Source organism: Rhinolophus sinicus, linkage group LG09 (assembly GCF_036562045.2).
Source record: "Rhinolophus sinicus isolate RSC01 linkage group LG09, ASM3656204v1, whole genome shotgun sequence".
NCBI classification, from domain to species: Eukaryota; Metazoa; Chordata; class Mammalia; order Chiroptera; family Rhinolophidae; genus Rhinolophus; species Rhinolophus sinicus.
Window position 1 is genome coordinate 41,512,349 of NC_133758.1, and position 22,032 is coordinate 41,534,380.

Genomic DNA, 22,032 nt, shown 5'->3' on the forward strand with positions numbered 1-22,032 from the left:
GTTAGTTGCAGGGGGCACAGCCCACCATCCCTTGCGGGACTTGAGGAATCGAACTGGCAACCTTGTGGTTGAGAGGACGCGCTTCAACCAACTGAGCCATCCGGGAGGCAGCTCAGCTCAAGGTGCCGTGTTCAATCTTAGTTGCAGGGGGCGGAGCCCACCATCCCTTGTGGGACTTGAGGAATTGAACTGGCAACCTTGTGGTTGAGAACCCACTGGCCCATGTGGGAATCGAACTGGCAGCCTTTGGAGTTAGGAGCATGGAGCTCTAACCGCCTGAGCCACCGGGCTGGCCCCAGAAATGTTCCCATTTTTGTAATAGGTCCCAGTTAGGGCACCCAGGACAGCCACAGCTTTTGCAGATCAGCTTCACCTGTACGAGCTCCTATCTCAAGGTACAGTCTGACAATGCTTTCGTCAGAGGGGGTGTTGAGGTCATGGCTGGGTGTGGGCACTGCCATGTTAGTAGAGGAGAATCAACAGGATAGGGTCAGGAAAACGGGCTTCTATTCCTGGCTTGGTCACTTATTATCTCTGGTATTTCAAAGAAATTGTTTGATTCCTTTGGACATTCAGTGTTTAGGACTGATGTAAACCATAGGCTTCCTAAGTCTTTTCTAGTACTAAATTCCTATGCTTCTCTATCAGGTAATAAGTAGATAAATTCAAAAATAATAAATAGTTGACATCAGGGGGTGTTTTTATTATAAGCCATATGTTAAGTCACAAAAGGGATTAAACTGAGATCTACTGTGAATCAACATCAAGCGAGAATTAACTTGGGTTTTGTTGAAAAGACTTCTAGTTACTCTGCACTGGGCTTGGCAGCCATTCTTACAGGGTACACTTGCAGTGCGCTGTTTGAAAGACAAGATTAAAAATCTGTAATCATTGATTTAAGGAATTTGAGTAATACTGTCTGGCTTTTTACCAGGCATCTTAAATATTTAAGAGAGAATGTGTCAATATTTGGATTAAACAAAAGGAAGATACAAGAACACATGCACTCTTGGTTACTGAGATAGCCCCCACTTCAGTAAAGAGGCAGATTTTCTTGCCAGCATAAAGCTGCCCTAGTGTCAAACACGAAGAAACAAAGTAGTAAACAATTTGAATTCATGTATGTTCTATCCTCCTTAAGGCTTCTTTGAATCTGCTAATATATGAGACATGAAGTAAATTGGATTAGATCATACAAGGTTTGGAGGGAACTAGTTCCTTACAGGTTTAGCTCACATCATTCAATTCCAAAATATAAGGGAGAGAATGTGAGTGAGAAACTGTAAACACTAAATCTATATAATAATAGAGTACTCATTTAGAGCACGTCAAAATTCTGGAGAGTTGAAATTTCCAAGCAAACATAAGAAGATATAAATGACTTCTGAAATGTTTTCAGTCTAGCAGGTTCAGGATGCATTTGCCATTGCCTAATTTTGGGAAAGCCACATCATTTATTTATGGGTGCATTTGTTCATTCATGCCTAATAAACCATGTGCTAGGCTGTGCAAGGTGCCTGCTGGGTGAGCGGGGCTGGCTAGTCCATCCTGCCATCTTTCTCTCAATACTCTTATGAATGAGTATCCATTGCCATGAACTTTGTTTTAGGAAGTGTGGCGGGTGAATTCTCCTGCTCTTGGCTTAGATTCTCTGACATGGTGGGGGGGAGGGGTGATGGGGAAGGGGAATAAGCAAGATGATGGCAAACAAGGTGTTGACTCCTGCAAAAATAAGAGGACTCAGACTGCTAGGGCAGGCAAGGAAAGAATGCTAACAATGGAAAACTCTCACACTTTCTTGTCCCAAAAGACGTCCTTGCGTATTTCTTTTAGTAAAACATGCTACCCAGAATGAACTGAGGGGTTTTCACTGCCTTGGGCCTTCTAGAAAACTCTATGGCCCTTAGGAGATGTTCAAACTTTGTTGACTATTGACAGAATGGGCTTAACACATAAAACATGGCTACTAAATAAGTGAAATTTCACCTCAATCCTGGAACTTGATTTATCCACACAGGGCCCCAAACTCACCCACATTATAGCGTCATCAGATGTTATGGCTGCAAGACCTTATTTAATACAATTTCCTTATCTTACAGATGAGCCATCTCAGACCCAACATCACCACAGAGACTATAGCAGGAGCACTAGACTGGGAATCAGGAACAGACTCCAGGCCTATCATTTCCCCTGTTTATCTAAAGGGTCATCTGGAAATTCCTCCAGGAATGCAGGAGGCAATGCGGTGTGCTGGTTATGACTATGGTCTATCGGCAAATTTGGGATGTCCCCTGACTGAATGTGGCCTGAATGTCTCTGAACCTCAGTTTCTCACCTGTAAAATGGGGAAAATAATAGTGCCTCCCACACTGGACTGTTTTAAGGTATAAATGAGGGAAGGCGTGTAATCCCACTGCCCCTGTGAAGCCGAGAAGATATGTTGCACTGTACGTGCCATGCAAGCCAGCCCAGGGAATCTTTGTGCCCCTTGTACACTGCGAAGAAATCATAGCCATCATCAGAAGCCACTGGGCATGTCTGAGAGACATCAGAGCCAACCTCTGATGATGGAAGGGACCCATCTACTGGACATCCCTCCAGTCACTACATCTCCCTTTGAGGAGAGGAGCCAAGAGGCTGAGGTCTGGGGAGGACAGACATGGTCTCAGTCTCTCCAGACCTGTCTGCTGGAGAAGTCTTTTGGGGAGGAAAAAGTGACCCAAAAAAAGTGACAGGCAAACTGATGAGTAAGAGCATAATTGCAGGATATTCCTAAACTCCAACACTAAAGCAAAAGGATTATTGAATAATGTTAACTTTACGCAGCATTTCAAAGAAAGGGTCATAGAGGTTTGTAGGAGGAAGAATTTCCATTGCAGTTGCCCACAGCAACTTTAAAAATCTTTATTAGACATTTCTCAGCAATCTTCTCATCTGCTGCTCCCCCTCCACCGACCCAGAGAGCGGTTCTGTCTCGCTCCTACCCCATGAAATGCCTGGTCCTGCTGGCTACTCTTTCTCTGTTGGATGTTTTCCTCTTCCAACCCCTCAACTTTGAATCCTTCTTTCCACCATTGTATAGACTGGTCAGCTCTGCTACCTCATATTCCAAATCTGGCACATTTTCAAAGACATCACCACAAAATGCTGTCCATCTAATAACATCCAGCATTGTTAGAAGGCAGCTGTGGTTATAGATAGCAAAATTTTTCCCTTTTCATCTTATCATATTGCTTTTATCCATAGTATACATGCTTACTGGTCAACCCATCCATTGGGCCCCTTTTCAACTGAACCCATACTCCCCTTTCAGTAACTACCCTCCTCCATGCAGTCATATGTTTCCAAGGACATTGACCTTTATCCCAGCTCCAGTGGTAAACCCTGACTAATCTGAGCCAATTAGAGTATAACCATTGCCTTTGCCAACGGATGAGTGTATAATTAATTAGGGACAATGAGAAGTGACAGGAGGCTTTCTGAGCATTTCTGGGAAAGGAATTTCCTTGCTTTTCTAAGAGAGTTATAGGATGCCAACTCTCTCCCACTAGACGTGAAGAAACAGTCTTAAGCTGACTGCTATCGGCTGCCATCCTACAGCCCAAGGTGAAGCAGCCTTGGGATTGGCAGACAGAAATGACTGAAAGAACCTGGGTCTTAGATGTTTGGGGGCCTCTGGACCTCTAGCCGAAACCAACCCTATCTCTGATGTCCATTTACTTAACCAACTACTTGTTTAATCCAGTTTCAGTTGAGATTTTTGTTTCTCACAGTCAAAAGCATCCTGAGATAGACCCCATTGTTACCTATGTACTGATCTTAAGATCCAACTAGACCACAAATTCTTGGAGGACAAAGACTTAGATTTCTGTTGTATGTCCCACAGCAGGTGGGACAGCATTGCATGTACGGCAAGAATTCAAGTATTCAACAGTGGGCTGGTTTGTTGTTATAAGATCCTTAAAATAAGGATCATTGGTTTTTGTACATTCACACTGAAGTATTAGTTGGCGCTCAGACACCCATCAATAAACAATTATTAGTTACTTAAAATAATGGCATTGGATATTCTGGAATTTTAACCATTTTGGAGTCATAATTATATATTACAACTCTGAGCTTCAGGGAATTTGAACATTTTCCTCTATCTTATCCTCTGTATTCCTAGGAATCAACTTCCACATAGGTAGGATCTGGCCAAACCCCCACACTGCAGAATCTCGATGGTTTTTAATAAATGTGTTGTTGAATTTGGAAACAAGATTTTAGTGGACATATTAACAAACATTGAAAAAATAACCCTTTCAAGGTAAATTCAGCTGAAAATTCCCCAAAGTCTAAGACGGAAATAAAAACGAGCTTAATCAAGCAGCAAGTCAATGAGCTGCACCTGCTATCCCACAGGGTACAGACTATACTGTTTCAGGAACCATACAGCAAGCAAAATATTCAGAAGCACCCAGAGCCTTTGACAAAATTATAACACACAGCAGCACTGTACAGTCTGTAGTCCAAGCGTCAACTCTGACCAGACTCGATGACGTACGTGTTTAGCAAATACATTTGCACTTGCACAGAAAGCCTGCTCAGAAGCCACACACGTCCTCTGGAGGCCTTCAGTAAGACTCTATGCATAGTAAACAACCAAGCACTTGTGCCGAGTTTAGGAAAAGAAAGATATATTTATTAGGCTTTCTGACAACACATTAAAATTCTCGTGTTGGCTCAACATAGTGTCGATAATTTATGTAAGATTTCCTGCATATTGCAGTGATCAACCTGCAAATTTCTATCCCAGGCTCCAAGTTCTCTCTTGAGCTTCATTCATCCTATGCCTGGAATCCCCTACCACTCATCTAGAACTCTTATGCTGTCACTCTGAGGGCCCCTGAAGTCCCCAATTCCCTAGGAGATGGGGACATTATCAGGCACCTTACCTGAAAATAAACTTCACAGCGTTCTCCACTACTCATCTCCCAGACTGCATTTACCATAATGGAAATACTTTAACAGATATTTGCTAATGTTTTCAATGTGTTTACTTATATCTCCTTTGTACCATGATCATGAACTTCTGAATGACAAGGACCTTGTCAAATTTATTCAAATTGGGCAACAGGAAAAAGACATAAAGCAAATGGGCTTTCATTGTTCCTTCTCCTCTGTTCTGGCATGCTGCTCCTCAGACATCTAGTGCCGTAGATACCGCCAATCTCTGGTCATTTGCTTCCTCTCCCTCTTTTCCCATTTCAAAATGGATCTTTCCTTTGCCCCAGCACCTCTGCTTTCTGCCAAATTTTCAAATACGCTACATTATAATGAGTATGGGTTACTAAGCTATCCCAGCCAATTGGCATAAAAGGAAGACAAATGATAGGAATTTGATGTAACATGACAATAAAAGAGATTTTGGCTCTAGGAGCCTACAGAGTTCAGTCAGGTGGGTATCTATTTGCATTACATACTAAAGCCAGCTTTAGAAAATGGCCCACCATGACACCCCACAAAAAGTAGAGCTTTAATATATGGTGTTAGTAACAGAGCAATAACAATAAGAATCACTTTCCTATATACACTTCTTTCACTGCTTACGAAGCACTTTCACATATATTATCTCATTTTTGACATGTGTGAAAATAAAACCTTAGAATCTAAGTGGCTCTTTAAGCATGCCACTCAACATTTTTTAAGGCAGTTCTTACAAACTTAGGGAAATTGCTATTTTGTTTGCAGGTTCACTCTTCTACTTCCATAGACAGGCAGGAAAGGACTTGAAACCATTATCGTCTTATTTTCTATTATACATCTCTACTATGCTATGACCATCTCTGTGTCTTGGAATGTTCGTGGGAGGGAAGGAGAAGCTATTTCTTCCTGCTAAGAAACCCGATAGCAAGGCAAGCAACATGTCAGGAAGTAGTGTTCTTCCGCAGAGGAAATGCTTATGACTTTTTGACCTTCAAGGACTACATAAAGGGAGATATCCTTCCTCACCCCCTCCCCCATGACCCCATTATGCCACTTAGGAAGGGATGAAAGAAGCAACTTCAGGGAAAGGGTGGAAGCTGGAGACCCAGGAAATTGGGGGTTGATTTCACCAGGCATCGCCAGCATGTTGGACCCAACCCAAAAGATGAGTTTCCAGCCAGGACCTCTACACCTTCACACAAACATAAACACTGTAGGGGTGTGCCTGCCGAATCTCCAGGTGGTAGTGCAATTCCTGCCTTCTCCCCAAACACGCACATTCACAACTCCCCAGATTCCAATTGGGAGTAGGAGGCAGAGAGTGGAAAGGCAGGTCAATCAGATACTTAGAGATGAAACATCCCAGGTGTGAGGCCAGAGGCCAGGTGGCTCTGCATGAAAGGAAGGTGGCAGTTTTTGTTTATCTAGAAAATGCAGGAGGGAAGGCCTGGCATACTCAAAATACCTGTTTCTCTATTCTTTTCATCCAAATTAAATCACTGGAGAAAGATAGGATTTCACAATGTCTTGTGGATATAACAATTTCTAGTCTCTGCTTACCAAAGTCTTCCTCCTCATAAAATACCCCAGGAGATATAAAAGCTAATCAGGTTATGTTTTATAGGAGGGGTACTCAAGGGAATTCAAGAGCAGTGAATGGTTCACTTTTTAGTTTCCAAAACTTTGCTCCACAGTTGGGGAAATGCTACATATGATTTCTCCCTCAGGAAAATTCCCAGTGCCTCTGAGCATATTCAGTGCTCTTAGGATGCATGGATGAATAGACAGATAACTATAGTAAAATCTGTATATCAAAAAGACAAAAGATAATAAGTGTTAGTGAGGATACAAAGAAAAGGGAACACTCGAACACTGTTGATGGGATTGCACATTGGTGCTGCCACTATGGAAAACAGTATGGAGGTCCTCAAGAAATTAAAAATAGAACTCTGATCCAACAATTCTACTTCTGGGTATTTATATGAAAGAAATGAAATCACTGTCTCAAAGAAATATCTGCACCCCTATGTTAATTGCAACATTATTTACAATAGCTAAGACATGGAAACAACACAAGTGTCCACCAACGGATGGTGGAAGAAATGGGTAAATGTGGTCAAAAAGTATAAACTTCCAGTTATAAGATGAATAAATCCTAGGGATGTAATATGATGCAACATCATGACGATAATTAACAATACTGTATTGTATACTTGAAAGTTGCTAAGAGAGATTGTAAAAGCTGTCAACACAAAATAATGTAACTATGTGAGGCGATGGATGTGCTAACTAACTTTATTATGGTAATCATTTTGCAATATATACACATATCAAATCATTACATTGTACCCCTTGAACTTACACAATGTTATATGTCAATTATATCTCAGTAAAGCTGGAAAAAATAAAATCTCTAGCCCCTACGTGGTTGCATCTAGGTGTGCCCACCTGGAACCCTTAGGTTGCCAATAGTTCACTTTGTGAGCTCTAAATAACTACTGAAGCAGCCCACTTTGGAGACATCTGATGCTCTTTGACGTTTAATAGTTTGCCAACCTAAGATCTCTCACATGTATTTAAAAGCATGTGTTTATTTGACACATGCAAACTAAAGAAGCCCAGAAGAGTTAAATACAAATTCAGCATTAAGTATAATAAGTACTTGCCTGAAAAGCTACACATTAGAAACTTCTTATAATAAACCTTTTCTGGGAGAGGATGAGATCTTTTTAAGTAGAATTCCAGTGACCACCACCATGTTTCCCCGAAAATAAGACGTAGCTGGACAATCAGCTCTAATGCATCTTTTGGAGCAAAAATTAATATAAGAGCTGGTATTATATTATATTATATTGTATTATATTATATTATATTATATTATATTATATTATATTATATTATATTATATTAGACTCGATCTTATATTATAGTAAAATAAGATTGAGTCTTATATTAATTTTTGCTCCAAAAGATGCATTAGAGCTGATTGTCCGACTAGGTCTTATTTTCCAGGAAACACGGTATAATTTCTAGCACATACTCAATACATGTTTGTTGAAGGAACATAAGAAAGCAAATGAATTTCAAACTATCTCTTTCCATTGAATTTGCAGACACGTGCCAAGTTTCAGGTCAGTTACCTTCCAGCTATTCTCATGCTTACCAGATTCATAGTACCACCAACTTGGAGAAACAATCTCAGAGAGATAGGGTTATAGACTTCCCATTTTTATTAATCTGTTTGTTCCCACATCCTTGACTTTCAGAAATTAACCTTCTAAACTTCTGGCCTTCTTCACTTCAAGAGATACAGTAAAAACACGGAGTTAAGTTCCTTACTTAATCTAGAAGTCCTAGAAGACCTGAGTCATGAACCTCTAAGCATGGTACATAGGATTCTGAATGGTCCTGTCAGTCACTGATTTGCTGACACTTCAAACAAATGATATCTACAAAACGGATGTGAACTTAGGCCGTTACCTCTCAGGGTCAAAGAACTGATTGAGCAAAAGAAGCCAGTGAAGTGAATAAAAACAAACTGGAGAAAGGAGACAATGAAAATGTATTAGTGTCAGCCTCCCAGTTGCTCACAGGACCATCAGGCACCGTTGTCTGGCTTTCCTCCGCATGGCCTGGTCACCCTGCTCGCTCCTGCACTGTGCCATTCCAGGAAAGGCAGCCAGACTTGGAGCGGGACTCGCTCTCTGAGCACTGCACACACAGCACCTACACTCATCCCTTCCGTCATCCACTCCCCACGTTCAAAATTGTATTCTGCCCAACAGTGTGAATCTACTTAATGCCACACACCGGTATGCTTTAAAATGGTTAAAATGGTAAATTTCAAGTTATATATTTTACCACAATTTTTAACAATGAAAAAAAAGAACGTATTTATCACCAGTTGAAGAGCAAACCTAACAACTATAATACATTAGAGGATAAATGAGCATTTATCATAATAACAATAGTTAACATTTATTGAGCCCACACCAAGGCTCGCATTTAAACAGTCTATCCACATAATAACTCCATGTGATAGAGGCTAATATTATAGCATAAATGAGGAAACAGAGACACAGAGAGATGAAGTCACTTGCCCAAAGTCACACAGTAGTAAGAGTAGATGTACCAAGAGACCCCAAAGACATAGATAAGCAATATATGTGATTTAATTAAATGCAATTTAAACAGTTATGTTTACCTGTTAGGAGTTCACTCCTGGTAGGGCACCAAAATGGGTATTAAGGAGAGCCTAAATCTACTGGAGATTCAAATCAGCATTATCACGGCAGATCTGCAGCATTTCTGGAGCAGTTATAACATTCCAAAAATGACTTACAAGTGCCAACTCTTCTGCAACCCACATGTCAGAACACTCTGTTTAAATGCCTCATGTGGACTTCACATGGTAGCTAATGGCTTCTTTTAGCTGACTAGCTTTCCTTCTCTTCCCTCTTCCAGGTCTGTTTCCTGAAAATACCTGAGGCTGCCATTTCTGGGCCACATGTATTAACTGTTTCACCAATACAAAGTCCAATGTGTTCGCTGGAATTTTAACAACACAAGAATGACTCCCATGAGACAGAAATCCTATGAGAAGAGACAACAAAAGCAAATCACAGAATACTTATAAAGAAAAAAAAAATGATGAAGTTACACCAGAAATCACCATCATTTCCCGTATCAGAGAGACAGCACAACACTAGACAAATACATGCTGAGTTTAAATTCTGACTCAACAATTTACAGCGTGAATCCTTTGCATTCTTTTGCCTCAGTGTTCACTTCTGTAAAATGGAAGCAGACCTATAGCTACTTCACAAGTTGTTATAAGAAAAAAGAGAAAATGTATATAAAAGCATTTGTTGAACTATAGAACAATATGTAAGCAGAGTTATAGGTATCCGTCCTATGTAATTTATATAAAAATAATAGCAAATTCATAAGCATCAACACATTTCAAATACAAAAACAGATTCTGCATTAGAAAGAACCCATTTGTAGAAACAGCTGATTCATCTAAGTTGTTTTAAAACCTGATGTGAAAGGCTCTTACCAGATAGGATTTTGATTTCTATCCTACTTGATGTAATATCTATTTAACTAATAAAAAACTTTAGCTAAAATGATCAAGGGAGATTAACTATATATCATTAATATCTTAGGATAAAGTAAAAAAGGATAAATTTTTACACTTTGTTGATGTCAACAGAGAATGAACAATCCCACATATTTGACCCAAGACATTTTTATATTTGAGAAATCCTCTCTATAAAGTTTACCCTCCATTCGGAAACTTCAAATATTAATTGCCCAATGTCATTAAATGATTACTCAAGAGGTGTTTGTGTGTCATTCCCTTTTCTATAGCCGTGAATTCAATTTGGCGGGACTCAAAATGCTCCATGAAGTGTAGTTCAAGTCGATAGTACCCCAATCAAGCATCTAGAAGAACGGCAATACCTCCCAGTAGCAGAAACTCCAGATACTTTTCTGAACACATGGGTGACAGCTCAGAACCACCCGCTTTTTGTGAAGATTCTTTCTTTAGTGGTCTTCCCAGGAAGCCCCATTCATTTCCAGCCCCGGTTCTACCTCCCCAGAACAACCACTCACATCTTCCAATTATTAACAACTTACAACGGCAACATTCCACCTTTGCCAAGTGCCAGCAGCTCTGTCTGTTCTCCATGGCACATGTAAAGGCACGGCCCTTGCCTTGTGGGCTTGTGATGTAAGGAGGACAAGAAATAATATTTAGATAAGACATCAGATCCAGAGGCTGATAAGATTCAAATGTGTGTTGCTCCCTCCCCTCTGTATCCCTCTTCAGAAAGGAGCCAGGGCTGAAAAGATGGGTTGTTCGGGTGAGACCCTTCCACGAATTGGGAGATAGATGTTTGAGAGGAGTCCAAAGGGGCAGATTTGGGCTGAGGAAAGATAGTGAGAGAGTGAGTGGGAGGAAATGAAGGTGGAAGAATAAGTAGAAACCAAGAAGGGATATTTTAAAGGGACTGAGAAAGCACCTCAAAGAGCAGCCTGTGAGATAGTTTGAAAGCAGTGAACACTCCCTCCAGCCCCACCAAAGCAGAAGAGTAGCACCATCTTCCCAGACCCCTACTTTCAGTTGTCACTGCTATTTCTTTAAGAAAACAATTTAAAAGAAGACAAAGTATCTACGCAGCAAACTGTTCCTTGGCCACTTAAATAATAGAAAATCTAGAAACAATCAAAATGTCCAACAGAGGGGTTGGTTAGCACATTGAAGGTGTCAATGTGATGAATATTTTGCAAACACTGAAAATGATCATTATGACGACAATGTATAACCATGCAGAAACATGTATGGTATAATATTAGGAGAAAAAAAGCACAACACTAAATGGGTATGTTACAATGGCCTTGACAAAACACCAAATAAACGTGTATGTGGACAAAAACCAGAAAAAAATGCAAATATAAAAATACAGCAATCATATTAGGATGGTAGCATTAAGGATTTTTTTAAACTTTTTAAAAACTTTTTTTTTTAATTTTTATTGGGGAATATTGGGAAACAGTGTGTTTTTCCAGGACCCATCAGCTCCAAGTCCAGTCGCTGTTTTCAGTCTAGTTGTGGGGGGTGCAGCCCACCATACCATGCAGGAATTGAACCAGCAACACTTGTTGTTAAGAGCCCGTGCTCTAACCAACTGAGCCATCCAGCCATGCCCTCAAACTTTTTTAGCATTCGTTTAACATCCATCTTTTTGGTTTAAAAAGTCTTAAATGCTATGTTGGTCTCATTAATGGAGACAGCCTTCCAGTATTAATCCAAGTATCTCAGAAGGGAAGAGGGAGGGAGGAGGTGGAGTGGTTTTCGTTATATCACCTATAACCTATACTGCTTTAGCAAGGTAGAGGGGTGCTAATTAGCAATTTCTCACATTTGCTAATGAATAAGCCACCTCTGGGAAAACTGCTCACAGGTCACTTGGGGGCTCCCCCTACCCAAGTGAGTTTTTGGCTTGAAATCGAAGCTGTGAAAGCCCTAGATGCTAAACAGCCACTTGGACCATTTGCCTCAAATTCTGATAGCCCGTCTTGTCAGTAACGCCTGGCTTCCCTGAGGCCAATTTCCTCGCTGTTCACTGTTCGAGTGAGATCTGAGCTTGGCATCCCTAAGCCAAGCCTAACCATCTCATTCAGCCTTGATTTTCTCGGTATTTTGTTTCTTAAAACTTGGCACCATGGATAAAATTAAGAAAGGGCTATTTAAGTGCTCGGCCACAACAGCACAGCCAAATTTTTTTTATGTCATTTTAAAGAATCACTTTTGTTATACTGTTTTCCACCCTGATCCTAAACCTCCTGTGAAAGTGTTAACTCTCACAAATACAAACACATGCAGAGCTAGTTTCCTCCCTCAAAGGCTAACAAGTAAAGCATCACCTATTTTGCAGACCTGGTTAGTATTTAAGCAGCACAAGTGGTCTGAGACCCCAGGGCTTGGAAAGCCAGAAACCTTGAGGTACATGGGGAAGAGTCCTGAGAACCATAGCCCACGTCACCTATCTCACCCACCAGCATGAAGCTGAGGCAAGTCACTTCACTTACTGAATTTTTGTTTCTTCATTATCCAGAGGATGAGTAAGTAATACGCAGCCTCCTTAATAGTGTCATTCACCCACCCATTAACCAGACATTGTCACAGAATCAAATGAGATACAGGAATAAAACATTTTAAAAGTTTTATACACATGTTAGTAACATTATTCAAAAAAACAAGCAAAACACAGAATAGGGTATGTTTCAGGGATGCTAACTGCCCTCAGGAGCTGACATCGAGGGCACAGCATGGGAACCGGCCTGGAATGTCTGTAACCCTAGGGAGATCCAGGGCTGTCCCATGGTAGCAGAGCCCTTTAAAGAGCCACCACAGGTCACAAGCATCTATTAAAGAACAAAAGGGAAACTAGCCCAAAAACCAGAGAGAAGCAAAACCTAGCGCCTGGAACTTCTGGGCAGGAAGGAGCCCACAGCCAGAACCTCCAGGTTCTCATTACCCATCATCAGAGCCTGCAAGAGCCCAGCAGGTCCCGCCCCTTCCCACCAACTCCAAGCTCACTGTCAGTGGTGTGGGCCCCTGAGCCACCCACACGTCAACACCCTGGGTTTCCCTTGGATCCTCTCCCACTGGTGTTGCCAGATGATGAGATCATGGCACTTGACAAAACCCTCTCTTTCAAAAGCACCTTTTATCCAAATGGATAAAAAAGGAATTGAACAGACTTTATCTTACTGGCTGTGCCATCTTTGGCAAAGGCCACAGCTCACATACTCAATTATTGCTGTTATTTTTAATATATATTTTTAGAGCAGTTTTAGGTTCACAGCAAAATTGAGTGAAAAGTACAGAAAGTTCCCATGTACCTCCTATGCTACACACACACACACACACACACACACACAGCCTCCCCCACTATGGCCATTCTCACCACAGTGGTACGTTTGTTACAATCAATGAAACACCTCATCGCCCAGAGTCCATAGTTTACACTGGAGTTCACTCTTGGGGTTGTATGATGTATTTCATCTTCAAGGGAGAAAACAGGCGAGAGGGATTCAGAAATTCACAAACCAATCCCTAAGCAAGGACTCCACTCTCCACAACCGGAATGTCCCTCTCATTCATCTTTAGTGCCAGCCTTTTCTTCTTCAATCATCAAGCCAGGGAACACTTGATGTGTATTAACATGTGGGACAAGTTTTCTTTTTCTTAAGGCATTTATACCAGTGTTTCTCAAATTTTCACGTGAATACGCATCCCTGTGAGTCTGGTTAACTCTATATTTTGCTGGAATAGGTCTGGTGTCAGGTCTGATCTGTTCCAACAAACCCCTAGGGGACACCAATGCTGTTGGACTTCAGAACACATTTGAGAAAAAAAGCTCTGGCTTCAAGGTGTGGGAGCAGGGGTGGGAGCTTTCAAGTTAAGTGGATTTGGGTTCCAATCATAGCTTTGCCACTTACTGGCTGCCCAGCCAATGATTGGATCTGTAAAATGGGATGAGCCAACCTACCTTGCAGGATTCAGTGAGATCGTGAACGCAAAGTTCATTTCAGAGTTGCCACTCGAAGAGATGAGCAGCAACTGTTATTATTCCTTACATTGCTATCATCCTTATTGTTACACAGGTAACGCTTTTTTTTTCTTTTCATAAAAGTGAAAAATCCTCTTCAAATTTCTTTCAGTTGTGAAAATAGGTGTACCAATGGAGGCTTTTCGTAAAAGCAAAGTGGCATATCATGAACTTTTGGAAAAAGGGATACTCTTTGCTTTATACCATTTCAGTTGATGAAAGATTTCATAGGAACATTCTACTTTTATTAAGTTGGTGCAAACATAATTGCAGTTTTTGCATTGTTGAAATTTGCCATTTGATATTGGAATACATTCCTAAATACATGTGGTTATGTTACATATCATTTTTAACGCACATTTCTCACTTTATGTTTTTTTGCTAATGAGTTATTATTGCTTGCTGTTTATTTTATATTTATTTTAGACTATGGAAATGATGTTAGACAAGAAGCAAATTTGAGCGATTTTCTTATTCGAGTTCAAAATGGGTCGTAAATCAGCAGAGACAACTCGCAACATCAACACCACATTTGGCCCAGGAACTACTAATGAACGCATAGTGCAGTGGTGGTTCAAGAGGTTTTGCAAAGGAGACGAGAGTCTTGAAGATGAGGAGCACAGTGGCCGGCCTTCCGAAGTTGACAACGACCAATTGAGAGCAATCGCCGAAGCTCATCCTCTTACAGCTACACGAGAAGTTGCCAAAGAACTCGACATCGACCATTCTACAGTCGTTCGGCATTTGAAGCAAATTGAAAAGGTGAAAAAGCTCGATGAGTGTGTGCCTCATGAGCTGACCGCAAATCAAAAAATCGTCGTTTTGAAGCGTAGTCTTCTCTTATTCTACGTAGCAACAACAAAAAACTATTTCTCAAACAGATTGTGACGTGCAACGAAAAGTGGATTTTATATGCCAACCAGTTCAGTGGTTGGACTGAGAAGAAGCTCCAAAGCACTTCCCAAAGCCAAACTTGCACCAACAAAAAGATCATGGTCACTGTTTGGTGGTCAGCTGCTGGTCTGATCCACTGCAGCTTTCTGAATCACGGCGAAATCATTACATCTGAGAAGTGTGCTCAGCAAATCAATGAGATGCACTGAAAACTGCAATGCCTGCAGCCGGCATTGGTCAACGGAAAGAGCCCAATTATTCATGACAACGCCTGACAGCACGTCGCACAACCAACGCTTCAAAAGTTGAACGACTGGGCTACGAAGTTTTGCCTCATCTGCCATATTCACCTGACCTCTTGCCAACCCACTACCACTTCTTCAAGCATCTCAAAAACTTTTTGCAGGGAAAACGGTTCCACAACCAGAAGGATGCAAAAAATGCTTTCCAAGAGTTCGTCGAATCCCGAACACGGATTTTAATGCTACAGGAATAAACAAACTTATTTCTCATTGGCAACAAAGTGTTGATTGTAATGGTTCCTGTGTTGATTAATAAAGATGTGACTGAGCCTAGTTATGATTTAAAATTCACAGTCTGACACCACAATTACTTTTGCACCAACCTAATATTATTAGATAGCAAGGGAAACCTGTGTCTGATTTTGATCAGTTTGTCCTTTACCCATCTCTGTAGACAAAAGCCATACTCTTTTGCAAATTTTAAATACAACCAAAATTTTTTTCTTCCACTCTAGTTTTTACAAAAAAAAATCAAGAAACAGCATTCTCTCTCTGCCCTTGATCTTCTCTTTCAAGACTCTGATCTATATTTCAGCCTTTCCCACTTGGCCTCAGATATATTCATTTGAATTATATAATGCTAGATTCAGACAGAACTTTAAAAGGTCTCAGTTGAACTCCCTCATTTTTATAGGAAAACTAAGTCCCAGAAAGATTAGGTGCTTTGCCCACCCTCTTCCTTTTCTGGGAACCAGAAGTTGGGTTTAATTGATTACACAAGGAGGCCACTAGACTGAGACCATTCTAATGACATAGTGGCCTACATAAACCAAAAGTCTGTAAATGCCTCAACGTTAAGAAATTAAAAGCTAAGGACACCAATAACAATCAGCCAATGAGGTGTTCCCAAATAAGGCAACAACTTAAGCTATAGCCAATTAAATCCTTTTCCTTGCTTTGCTTCTGCGTCTTCTCTATAAAAGTCTTGCCCCTGCCTCCTGTCAATGGAGCACAGCACTTCAGGTTTGGTGCTTCCTGATTCAAATCAATTTTTGTTCAAATTAACTCTCAAGAATCTTAATATGCCTCAGTTTATTTTTTAACACATCACTTTCCTTAAATCAGCTTTGTGTATAATAAAACACAACTCTCACGTACAGGGGACAGTGGGGGAGAGGCAGAGTGATACACAACAGCACACTTCAAAATCATGTGCAAATATAAAGAAATCCTCTAGATTCGTGGTTCCCAACAAGGGGGGTTTCATAGGCCAGAAAAAAAAAATGTAATTGGAGGTGTTATCAACTTTTTATTTGTCAAGAAAGAACTGTTTTCTGTAGTTACTATTCACCATCACCATCATCCCATAAATGAAATAAATATTTTATACCAAAAAATCAAATGAACATAGTCTCAGAATAAAGAGCACTTATAACTTTAAGTTTATGAAAAACTCAATTATATCTCCTTATTTTTCTCATTGTACTGCAAACCAGCAATCAGAAGTGAACACTGATTTTTAATCTACATTGAGTCACAAATACCTTTGAGAATCTGATGAAAGCACTCCACCTTTCCCTAGAAAAAATGCACATACCTACATACATATGAAATTTCACAAATAAATCCAGACGTTTGTAGGCCCCAGGTCAAGGTCACCTGAACTTAGCTGACAATTTAGCTTCCCCCTGACTCACTAGTGACTTCATCTTCTGGTCATCATTAGTGGCTCTGGAGTCCCCTATAAGCTGTAGGAGATTCAGGACAAGGTCTCACAATCAGGCAGTAAGGCTCTTAAGATTAGACGTCTGTAAAGTGGCATGAATTTTCATGAGAGGAATAAGAAAGAGTTTTTCTTTCCTTTTGCCTGGGCCCTGCCCATCAATGATACTGCCAAATCCAAAAAGATCCCGGAAAAGCCCCAAACCCAGAAGTTTATCAAGGTCCAGGACCAAAAAGCTTCACCTGGTGGTATGAGGTCATGGGAATTCTGGGAAATGGACTGGGAAGAGAAAGGGCCATTGTGAAACAAGGCCAAGGAATACAGATTTAGGTTTGTCTGGGCCTCACCTCCAGATGATTCTCAAAGCCCTGTGGAGGGGGCAGCAAAAGGCGGGCGAGCTGACAGTTGGTCCAGGTTCAGCCCAGTGGGCAATAGTGTAGGAATGGGGTAGAGAGCACCTAAAAATCCTAGACATAGGGTCTAGGGACACTCAGAAAATGATGGATTGGCAGGTACACAGATACCATGATGCATGTGGGAGACAGAATCATCATGCCTGCTTTGGATTGATGAGCAATGGTAAGATGCTTCTTGACCTTCAGTGGCAGGTATATACTCTGTAGTACTCAGAATGGCTTCTCAGCAGTGTCTGTCTTAAGGTGGTCAAACCAACGTGCACCACCCATCCATTCAGCTCGTAGTTCCTAAGGTCGTCCATATAGAACGTATGAAATGTCTATAATATGCCTCTGGAAAAGGCCCGGCAAGGAAGAAGAGATCTTGGTTGCAAGCCTCAGTGCCTGTGTATTAAAGAGAGAAAATCATACTTACAACCTACCCTTCCATCCTCGCTCCCTGAAAGGCCTGAAAATATAGAGTACCTTATCTGTGCTGCACAGGGAGGCATTTGCTGCTTCCTTAAAGTCTATAAGGATTCTTGGCTCTAATAGCTTCAGAATTTAGGAAGAATTAGTATCTAAATAGATGTTATTCAACAGAAATAGGTCTCCCTATGTGGATTATCAACGTGTTTTTTGAAGACAAAAGTTGGGGAAAATCCTCACGGTGGCTGCTGGGATGAGAGAGACACAGATGAGAAATCTTTGGGGAAGTAGGAATCCTTTAAATAATTGAAACCAATTCTTATCTGGAGAATGCTAAAAGAGGTGATAATTTGACATATTTAAATGTAAATTTACGGTGGATTCAGACATTTGGCTGTGGGTTAAGTAGCCACAGATAACTGAAACTGCCCCTAGGCCCCACAAGGCGTTCAAAGATACTGGTAATACCTGATTTCTGTTTGTTATTTTGTGTGTTGTTTTTTTTTTCTTTTTTCTTTTTTTGGTAATGCCCTATTTCTTCAGTTGGGTGGTGGTTAACTGGATATTTGCACTATTATCATTCATTAAGCTATATATGTGATATATATGCTCTCTTGTTTATAGATTTCATTAAAATAAAATATTTCATTTAAAATTCTCTATTCCCATTGCCTACTCTACCTGAAGTTAACAGAATCAGCCAATGACCAGGTCAGATTTGCGAGTGTATCTTTTCTTGCCTCTGTGTTTTCAGGTCTCTCCCTCTGTACTTCTTTCCTTTGTTGGGCTTCCTGTTTCCTGACCCTGCTGGAATGTGAGTGCAAACCCTTCAAGAAGAGAATGTGTGAACAGGACTAAGTCTCAGCCTTGTGTGTTCAGGAGTGAGGCTGGACCACAGGCCTGCCTTTCCACTTTGGAAAAGAAGAACAAGGAGCCCCAAACCATTGGCCTTAGTTCAAATCAGCCCTGTGAGAAACAGCTTTGTTTACTCCATGCGAAAGTGGAGTTGAGACAAGTAGCTGTATTGACCTGGCTGGTTTGTAGTAACCAACCCAAGAAGACATGAGTCAAAGGGCACGTGTGACACCAAGTTTCAACTGCAGCTATTTCGGGAATGTCAATTAAAGTCACATTTAGAATGTAGTAAAGTGACCCCCACCCCCAGCCAAAATTAAAGAAAAGAATAATTTAGAACCTTTCTTCTTTGAAGAGCAGAACAGTTGAAAGAAATGGGTTAATGGTAATTAACAGCAATTTAGGGCTTGAATGAAACCACGTGGAGAGAGAGAGTGAGAACGTCCTTGTCCCACACAAATGATGCTGCAAAGAGTGGCCAGAGCATCAGGCTCACCCCTGCGGGGGGCAGCGCCAGGGCCTCAGCTGTCTTCTGCAGCCGGAAAAGAGCTTTTCTCCAGCAACCCGTAGAGGTCTATTTGTAGTTGGTTATTTAGAACATTATTTCCTATCATTTCTATCACTGAAGGTTTTCTAAGTCTTCTGACATAAAGCTGCATTTTAATTTTTTTTTCAATATACAAGCCTTTTGAGGCCTTGGAGAGATAGTGACAGGGATTAATATCCAGGATTAACTAATTCAAAGACGTTGGCTCCAGCCCTGGGATGTCCATTTCCACTCTGGCTCCTCCCAAAATTGTTCTCAACTAAAGGTTCTATTTTTAATTACGTTCATTGATAAGGTACTTGAGGGAAAAAAATAATATTTCCTGTAATGATTCATCACTTCTGCCTAGAATGGAAGAACTGCCCATTCCTAGAATACGGAGAATCCGTTTTAAAGAAACATGGCCTAACCCTCCCGTTTCATATGTGACAAGCTCAGATGACCACACCCTCATGTGTTGTTTTGTTTTGTTTTTTAAAAAGGACAGCTAGAGTCTTTGATATCTCTGAAAGTGAGCCTCTTGCCTCAAACTTAGTAGTGGCTCTGCGGGGCTCCAAGACTTCCTAAACAATCTGAGGGGAGAAAAAGGAACTAATTTTTATTTCAGGTTCACTCTATGTCAAGCGTTATGCTTAGTAGTTCACATACAGCTTTTCATTTAATTCCACAACCTTGTGAGATAGCCCATTACCCCCATTTTACAGATGAGTAAGCTGAGGCTCAGGCAAGTTAAATATTATGATGAAGTTAGCACAGCTGGTAAGTGAGAAGGCCAAGATTTAAGTCAAGATCTCTCTTATTCCAATGCTTTGGTTCTTTTCAATATACTCTACAGTTCCTAAACTTCGAGAAAGCGAATGCAGAGGGGGCATCTATCTATCATTACCCTGGAGCTTCTGCTATGAACATGTCTTTATAATGAGATATACTTTTAAAAAATATTTTGTAATCCAAAAAATACCTATTGAGCACTCACTAGATGAATGACATCATCACATCATAGTGATTAAAAAGTCATCACTTTTCTGGTCAATAAACTTTTCTGGTCATTAAATTCTGAATGCTCTGAAAACATGGAGCCATTTCCAAAAAAGTGAAGCAATCACAAGCTGTAAATTCCTAACAAGTCTCTGCGAATCATGCACCAAAACAAGAGGAGCAGAGAAACTCAACATTAAAAAGTGAGAAGGGAACTCAAATGGCATCAAGTCTGAATGTCACCCTTTCTACACAAGTAAGCTGAGGCCAAGAAGAGTCCAGTGACTTGTCCGGGGTCACACATCTAGACCATGGTGAACCAAGCCCAGAGCCGAGCAGATGGGAGCAGGCAGCTCCCGCACTTCAGGGTAGCACCTTCTACAAAACTCCCTCCACCCCCCACCACCACCATCCCCATAAGAACCTTCAGAGAGTCACCAAGAAATAGCCAACACAGATGACTGATCCTGGGTGCATTCCAACAGGTGGCTAAGGCTCCCTCTAAGCTGTATCATCTCAATGTCCTTTAACCTTAGACTGAAGGCCAGTTCCTAAAGATCCACAGCCAAACTTGTGCAATGTGATGGTTCATGTTATGTGTCAAATTGGCTAGGCTATGACACTCAATTGTTTGGTCAGATACCAGCCTAGGTGTTGCTTCAAAGGTATTTTTTCAGATGTGACTAACATTTAAGCAGTAGACTAAAGCAGATTTCCCTCCATAACCTGAATGGGCTTCATCCAACCAGTGGAAGGCCTTAAGAGCAAAAACTGAGGTTTCCCAAAGAAAAACTCCTCCTCGCAAATGCAACATGGAAATCCTGCCTGAGTTTCTAGACTACTACCCTGCAGAATTCAGACTTCAGACTCCAACGTCAAATCTTAACCTGTGGCACCAGCTTGCTGGCTGGCCCTATGGATTTCAGACTTGCAGCCCCCACAATCATCATGTGAGCCAATTCCTTAAAATAAATATCCCTCTGTAGATAGATTAGATTAGATAGATAGATAGATAGATAGATACGATATAGATAGATGATATATAGATATAGATATGTAAAGAAGTACACACACATATACATATACATATTCATATACACATACATGGTTTTGTTTCTCGGGAGATCTCTAATAGCTGGGGAATGAATAATGAAGTTCTAGGCTACACATGAAAAGTAGAAAGCAGCTAAATCAATGAATGTCTACATCATGAAGGCACCGTGCTAGCACCTTGCCCAGGGTTACAAATGCTGCTCTACCCATCACAAAGCTGAAGCTGAGTAAGGCTTCCAGGCTGATGACAGGGCTGTGAGGTGGTAATATTGCTCTCCATTTTGAACACTGAACACTGCAACTTGGAGAGGTTCAGTTACTTGGTCAAGCCACAGAACTGGTGTGTGGGGTAGGATTCAAACCCACATTTGCATGACTCCAAAGTCCACCATCTTTCCACTTCCTCACACCCCTGATTTATCTATAACGTCATAAAAGTCAAAAGGGGAGGTCTCAGGAAAAATGGAAAAAAACTGTCAAATGATTCAAAAAGATCACGGAAAGAAGGTTAAATTGGGAGCGGCTCCCTCCACTGCCTCGATCCAAGATACAACCACCAACCAAAGGCTTACTGGGATCAGTTCCAAAATGAAAGAATGTCTCACCCATTTGTAAAGGAGAGGAGGCACCTTCAGGAATTGCTCCTGGAAGGACCCAGCTGGAAATCCCACCACTAAATCTAATGGTATCAAAGAGTCAGAAATAGTTGTAGACTCAAGTCATCCACAAAATAGTTAAATGGAAAAATAGAATAAACAAAGGAAGTCCTGGTGAAAGCACAAAGAATAATAAGAGTGTAAGAAAGAGTACATGGGATGATAAG

General features: G+C 40.9%; 1 pseudogene; it reads left to right on the forward strand.

Moving 5' to 3' along the window:
- Positions 1–14,522: 14,522 nt before the first annotated feature.
- LOC109452344 (histone-lysine N-methyltransferase SETMAR) lies at positions 14,523–15,972 on the forward strand (annotated as a pseudogene).
- The last annotated feature ends 6,060 nt before the right edge of the window (positions 15,973–22,032 follow it).